We start from the raw sequence: 7,895 nt of genomic DNA, 5'->3' as shown, positions 1-7,895 counted from the left end.
GTACTAGACCATGAGTGTGGGCAGCAGAGTTGCCTTGCAGAGCTAGGGTCCTGGGTTTGGTTACTGCCAAGGGCACCATCTGCATTAAGTTTGCTAGAATTTCATCTCCAAGGTACGTTTCTTTATTCATTTCATTTAAGTCTCCTCCCTAGTCTAGATTGTAATGAGCAAGTCAACGGACTATTGACCCATCTTTATTGTAACAGTGGTAGGGGGAAATAGTTTGTCTTCTCCACTGGGCTAAAAACTGGTGTTAATGGCCTCCTCCCTGGTCTAAATATTTATGTGCAGGTCAGCAAACAATTGATTGGTCCCTACTGTAACAGTGGTAACGGCAATAGGTTGTCTTCTCCACTGGGCCAAAAACTGATATTTAAGGCCTCCGCCCTGATTTATATATTCATGAGCAAGTCAGCGGACTATTGACAATTCCTCGTTGTAACAGTGCAAGAGCAATAGGTAGTCTTCTCCACTGGGCCAAAAACTGGTGTTAATGGCCTCCTCCCTTGACTAGATATTTGTGAGCAAGTCAGCAGACTAGTGACCTGAGCTTATTATAACAATTGTAGGGGGCGATAGGTTGTCTTATGTACTGGGCCAAAAACTGGTATTTAAGGCCTCCGTCCTGGCCTAGATATTCATGAGCAATCAGCAGACTATTGACCTTTCCTTATTGTAACAGTGGCAAGCGCAATAGGTAGTCTTCTCCACTGGGTCAAAAACTGGTGTTAATGGCCTCCTCCCTGGTCTAGATTTTTGTGAACAAGTCAGCAGACTATTGACCTGTCCTAATTATAACAGTGGTAGGAACAATAGGTTGTCATCTCCACTGGGCCAAAAACTGGCGTTAATGGCCTCCTCCCTGGTCTAGATTTTTGTGAGCAAGTCAGCAGACTATTGACCTGTCCTAATTATAACAGTGGTAGGGGCAATAGGTTGTCTTCTCCACTGGGCCATAAACTGGTGTTAATGGCCTCCTCCCTGGTCTAGAAGAGATTTGGGGCTTCAAAAGGCATGGCTGCCAAATGTAAATCTTGTACTAGACCATGAGAGTGGACAGCACAGTAGAGGAGTGGTTAATGCTGTTGCCTTGCAGAGCTAGGGTCCTGGGTTTGGCTACTACCAAGGGCACCATCTGCGTTGAGTTTGCTAAAATTTGATCTAAAAGGGACATTTCTTTATACAATTCATTTAGGTCTCCTCCCTACTGTAGATTTTAACGAGAACGTAAGCAGACTATTGACCTGTCCTTATTGTAACAGTGGCAAGGGCAATAAGTTGTCTTCTTCACTGGGCCAAAAGTTGTGTCAATAGCCCCCTCCTTGTTCTGGATATTTATGAGAAAGTCAGCAGACTATTGACCTGTCCTTATTGTAACAGTGGCAAGGGCAATACGTTGTCTTCTCCACTGGGCCAAAAAATTGTGTCAATAGCCTCCTCCTTGGTCTGGATATTTATGAGAAAGTCAGCAGACTATTGACCTGAGGTTATTGTATCTACCAAAAGGCACCATCTGCATTGTTTGCTAGAATTTTATCTAAACAGGACATTTCTTTATACATTTCATTTAGGTCTCCTCCTTAATCTAGATTTTTAATGAGCAAGTCAATAGACTATTGACTCATCCTTATTGTAACAGTGGTAGGGGAAACAGGTTGTCTTGAACTAAAAACTGGTGTGACTGGCCTCCTACCTGTTCTAAATATTGATGAGCAAGTCAACAGACAATTGACCGGTTCTTATTATACTAGCGGTAGGGGCAATAGGCTGTCTTCTCCTCTTGGCCAAAAACTGATATTAATGGCCTCCTCCCTAGTCTAGATATTTATGAGCTAATCAGCAGGCTATTGACCTGTCCTTATTGTAACAGTGGTAGGGACAATAGACTTTTCTTCTCCACTGGGCCAAAAACTGGCTTTAATGGGCAGCCATATTGTGTTTTTTTTTTTTTTTTTTTAACCAGACATTAAAGTTTTAGCTCATTGGGTGTAAGGGTTGATGTTTTCTCTAGAGGACTACTGAATAAGCCAGTGCTACAATGCATATAAATCAGAAAATCAAATAACGATACAACCTTTTCAGAATTAATACTTTCACAGATTATATGGGGTAAAGGGGCATTTTAAGATAATATGCAATCTTATTCTAAGTTTTTCATATTATATATTTAAAAAAATAGTTAATTATTTTTAAATAATAGCTGCTAAATCTTTTTTTTTCTCTTTTTTTTTTTTTTTGTATTTGGGAGCAGCCACATTAAAGCAAACCTTCTGTCAGAAATCATTGTGCCCCGTACAGTCTTCTTGACGATGGCCCCCCCAACCTCACCTCCGCCCCCCCCACCCCACCGGGGGGTAGCAGAACTGCTGCACCTACATGTTATTTGCCTACCCCCTGAAATTGAAAAAAAAAAGTCCCTCCTCTGCTCCCTCCTAGGCCCATGCAGGGCCGTTTTTAAGGCAGGGCAAAAGGGGCAACTGCCCTGGGCCCTGTCATTATTGTAGTGCCCAAAGCAGCTGCTTCATACTTGCCAACTATCCCAGTTTAAATTCCCTTGTCCTTTGAAGTTTTAGTCCTGTGCTGTGTCCTAATATCTCAGTGTGAAGTGCTGCTACTAATACTGCCCAGCTCCGCCTTATTGTTGTGTACAGATGACTCCCCTGCAGACCCTGTGTTTACATGTAAATAACTGGCATTGATATGTAAATAGTGGTGGCATTCATAAGTAAATAGCTGTGGCTGGCGGCATTGATATGTAAATAAAGGTGGCATATGTATATCATGCACCCATGCATTAAGGAGATGATGTGCTGTAACCTCTAGCAACCAATCAGTGAGCAGTAATATTGTACAGTAATCTCTAGCAACCAATTAACAAGCAGAAATCATTTGCTGTAACCTCTAGCAACTAATCAATGAGCCAAAATGTGTGCTGTAACCTCTAGCAACCAGTCAGTAAGCAGTAATAATATGCTGTAACCACTGGCAACCAATCGCAACTGCTGCCTGATCTGATATAGTAAACTGATTTTAAGTCTAGCTGCTATGTATTGTATGTCTCAGAGCAGGTGGAGAGTGAAATTGAATGGGCGGGGGGGGGCGGGGGGCAAGAAAAATTTTGCACAGGGTCCAATCAATATTAAAGACAGCCCATGTTGACCTGATGGGGCCCAGGGAAATGTAATTTAAGCCCTGGTAAGCAAGTAGGAGTAGGGGGTGTGGTCTAATATAATTCCATTATTAATTTAGGCAGAAATGAACAATAAAGCTGCCCATGGCCACCCCCCTGTTTAGCTTATGAGGCCTGGGCCCAGTGCAACAGGACCGGTTGTACTGCCTTGACAGCGGTCCTGGGTACACTTTTTTTTTCTTGTAAATTCTTTGTATTAATTTAAGAATAGGATACGAATGGGCATACCCAGGTGTGAGAAAACAAAGAAAAAACAAAACTAGCACACAAATTAAAGTGTAAGAAAACCCCCCTATCTTTTTTCAGCCAAGGAAGCTGCCATCTTTGCCTTTGTTTAATCTACAACTACCATGATGCTGCACATGTGATCAATTATGATACCAGCCATTGGATGGTTTGACAGTTTGGTTGAGAGCTCAACCAATGGGAGTGTTACATTTCCGGCACATGCCGTAAATGAAACTGTTTTATGGATGGATTTACTTCCGCTTTTAGTAATTAGCATCCAACCGAAGGCAACCACACTCAAAACTGTTGATGTGCTTCAAACATGAGTCAGGAGACAACTCTTCCAAGTATACCAAACAAATTAGTATAAGATAAAAGAGAGCAGAGTTAAATTATGGCGGCGCTACTGTTGAGACGACGGTATCCTCGGACAGTATCGCCCAGATGGCCCATACCTTGGAAAATTTATTAGGACAACCTCTAGATTCATATGTGAATTTGTACAAAGGTATCATTTTATTAACAACGGACTTCCAGAAGTCTAAAGTAGGGGCCTGCGGTGATTTCCATCTAAGGAGTATAGACTTACGAGCATAAAATAATAACAGGCCAAAATTCGCATGGCCCTGGAGGTAGCTAGTAGCTGGACCAGACCTAATGAACAAACATCAATTCGACAAGGGTATCAAGATGGTAGTGACAGAACAAATACAGCGAGAAATTTCAGTTCAATAAAGTCTAAATCCCAAAACGTGGCAGGGTCTTCCGAACAGCGGCAACATGTGGATGAGTGTGAGGGGAAAATCTTTGGGGAGTAACGTAGACTGGGGGTCAGCAACCTGTAGATCGGGATCTACCAGTAGATCTCGAACAGGTGACTGTTAAATCGTGGTCTGGGCTTGCTGACCCGCCATCCCAGAGCATCAGAGTGCACTGCAAAGAGATTACTTGTAAAGTTGGAGTAGTATAAGCCCTTGTACACACAGTCGGAGATTTTGCCAACCAAATCCGTCGGATTTTGTCCGTCGGATTTAGTCCGTCGGATTTAGTCCGACGGATTGTGTCCGAAACTGTTGCATACACACGGTCGGACTAAGTTGTCGAAAAATCCGATCTTTCAGAACATGATGACGTAATTTCGTTACGATGGGACTACATTCAGGCTAGTAGCCAATAGCTTTGATGTAGGAATTTGATCTGAGCATGCGTGGCACTTGGTCCGATCAAAATTCTCTACACATGATCGGAGTATGTCCGATCGAACCAGTTGGTCGGGAAATATTTCCAACATGTTGGAAAATTGGGTCCGACGGAGATTCGGATGGAATCAGTCCGATGCATACCACACACAGTCGGATTATCCGACGACACGGGTTCGATAGGACACATTCCGACGGATTCTCCGACCGTGTGTACAAGGGCTTAGAGAGAGGGAGGCCCATAAGCTGATGCCTCCTCTGTAGTGCCTGTTTTTGTCCCATGCGGAGGGACACCAACTGCACTCCATCTCAGGAAGTGACATGTTGCCTCCTTGCCACCTGATTTAAACCCGTGACTGCAACACTGTAATACGACAATTCGAGGTTTAAATCAGGTGTGAGGAAGCGACACTGTGCCCGGTGATCTTTGACTTCTCCCATGTTGTTCAGGTAGATCTCCACCTCTTTCAGGTTGCCTACCCCTGAGGTAGACTCTACTGGGTCCATTTTAAGCATGGCAGGCCTCTAATTTTGCTTTACGTCTGGGTTGTCCGTATACAACTTGAATACTGAGGATAAAGGGGGGGTCTCAGCGTGCAAGATAGGAACGAAAAGACACTTTACACCTGTACTGCATGGCCGATAATTGAGATGTTATTTTTGTGGCATTCATCAGAAGAGAAAAGCGACATGGTCTCGTGGTCAAATACAAGACAAGAAAATACAGTAGTTGTATTTACAGCCGGGGGGGTGCGCGCAGACAAACACACCTGCTCAACACAGGCTCACATCTGCCTTTCCCCATTCTTCTTCTGTGATGGAGCCATTAATCAACAGCAAAGCAAACATGGCCAGCCTTGGCGCAGACTGATAGCGAGTCGGCGGTGTCCGCCCTCTACTCTTCCCTCTCCTATTCATTCTGCACAGCTCTCTTTGCTCAAGTCAGGAATGCTAGAGCAAACATCCCTCATTGTTGTTGAGCCCCGGATAGTCCCACCACAGGAAACATCCGACACTGTAAAGTGTTTTTTTTTTTTTTATACGTTCAATAAAGGATTTTCTTTCAAAGCAATACTTAAATGCTTTTCAAAGCTCCCTTTTCCCATGATGCTACTTCCAGATCTGCCAATGTTATGTTGAAGATTTTTTTTTTTTCTTTTTTACAGGCAAAGTTGATGCTTTTTTCTTACACTTACTGTATTTATTATAGCATCATTTTGACATTTTTTTTTTCACAGGGAATATAAAAGTAGATGTAAACTCTAAGTGGATGACATTTAGTTTGCAAACTTAAAGTGAATCTAAAGGCATTTATATTTGAAAATGGCAAACATGTCATACTTACCTGTTCTGTGTAATGGTTTTGCACAGAGCAGCCCAGATCCCCCCCCCCCCGTTTTGGGGTTCCCCCGCCAGCGCTCTTGGCTTCTTTCCCCAAACTGAGTGCTCCCAAACTGGCTCTGGACACACAGGGCGAGGGTTGGCCCCACCCCCCACTCTCTTCTTTCTGGCTATGATTGACTCCCACTGCTGCCTCTCTGTCCAATGAGGAGGGAGAGTGAAGAGTACACATTGCTGGATTGGGATTGGGTTCAGGTAAGTATAAGGGGGGGGGGGGGGGAGGACTGCATACAGAAGGGTATTTACAAGCCATGTACCACTTGTAAAGAGATCCGATCCCCATAGAGGAGAGCGGAGAGCTGACAGGGCGGTCCCCGCACAGTGTGCGGAGACCGCCCTGTCCGCAGCCGGCTCAGCGGGGACAACGGAGCGATCCCCGCTGAGCGAGCGGATCTTCACGGGGCGGATCATTACTGATCCGCCCCGTGTGAAAGAGGCCTTAAGTCAACATGCAGATGTTTATGTTTTATTAATCGTCATGGTTAAAACAGGGATGCGTTATTCTATAGGATCAATTTTCTTGATCCATTAAATCTTACTAAACCACATTAATCATGAATATAGCATAGCTGAGGAGAGTATATCGTCCCCTAACAGCAACCTATCAGAAGTTTGCCATTTGGCATTACAGAACTGAAAACAGGTAAATAAAAAAATAAATGAAAAAAGAGAGAAAAGAGAGATGGAAAGGGGCAGGGGAGGAATAGGTTTGAATGGGGGGGGGTAGAAAAAAGTAAGGTTGGGTGAGTCCCTTCACTCCGGGTATTTCCCCACGAACCAGCTACTCTCTCAAGGAGCCTGGAGATAAGCAATCCAGGGGTTGCACACTTTTTCACACCTAGTTTGCCTATCTTGTTGAATACTAGTCAGTTTTCCGTTGATCATGATCCATGATATTTGGTGTTTTACTAGGGCAATATTGATTACAGGTGATTTCCATGCACGTGCAATGGTTATTTTAGCCGCTAAAAGAATGAAGAATATTAGAGTACGCAGATGTCTAGGGATCTCCTACGGGAGATCGCTAAACAACCCCATTTTGGCTTTTCTAGGTATATTATGTCCAGTCACCGAGTAAATTAGGTTGAACATTCTGATCCAGAACCGTCGGACCTTTGGGCAAGACCACCAGACTCAGAAAACTCAATGACGGTACTTTGCTTCTGTTTGGAATCCATTATTTACTTGCAATAAAAAAGATGAAGAAGCAGCGTTACTGTAGAGCAAGGGTCTCCAAACTTTCAAAACAAAGGTGCAGGTTACTGTCTTTCAGATTTTAGGGGAGAAACAGTACCTCATCATTGGTATCAGTGGGAGGAATAGTGCCCTATCATTGGTATGACATGCCCAGAGCTTGCACCTCTAGCACCCTTCTAGACTGATTGCTAGATAGGCTGGGTAAATTTAGTTCAGTGGAGCAGTTTGTGGTTTCTATGGGCTTTTCTGGGCTTCACTGGCTGCAGGTCCACCTGTCTACTGGAGAATTCTGGAATGTAGTGGGGATGGAAGAGGCAAATCAACAGCCTGAATATACTATATATGTTGTCTCAGCCAATGCCTGGTGGTGGGGGGCCAGTAGGTAACTGGGGAGTGCATAAATAGTCTTGGGCCTGGTGGGGTGCAGCTCAGAGGCACAAAGGTAGTATTATACATAGATAGGGAGTGAGCCAAGCAAGTGAGTCAATGAGCCAAGCAGCTGGACCACATGGAGGAGGAGGGAAAACAGTAGTATCCTTCGGCCTCTTTCCAAACTCTAAAGCAGTGGTAGGCAACCTTGGCCCTCCAGCTATGGTGAAACTACAAATCCCATCATGCCTCTGTCTCTAGGAGTCATGCCTGTTTTTGTCAGGTTCTTGCAATTTCTCATGGGACTTGTA

General features: G+C 44.1%; 1 protein-coding gene across 6 annotated transcripts in view; it reads left to right on the top strand.

Annotated features, from left to right (window-relative positions):
- PCDH19 (protocadherin 19) overlaps positions 1 to 7,895 on the top strand; it is a 250,332-nt gene that overhangs the window by 131,551 nt on the left and 110,886 nt on the right. The window lies entirely within an intron of this gene.

This window comes from Lithobates pipiens, unplaced genomic scaffold, assembly GCF_037356315.1.
Source record: "Lithobates pipiens isolate NorthernLeopardFrog02 unplaced genomic scaffold, aLitPip1_a1.2 Scaffold_1, whole genome shotgun sequence".
NCBI classification, from domain to species: Eukaryota; Metazoa; Chordata; class Amphibia; order Anura; family Ranidae; genus Lithobates; species Lithobates pipiens.
This window is presented reverse-complemented; position numbering and strand designations above follow the sequence as displayed.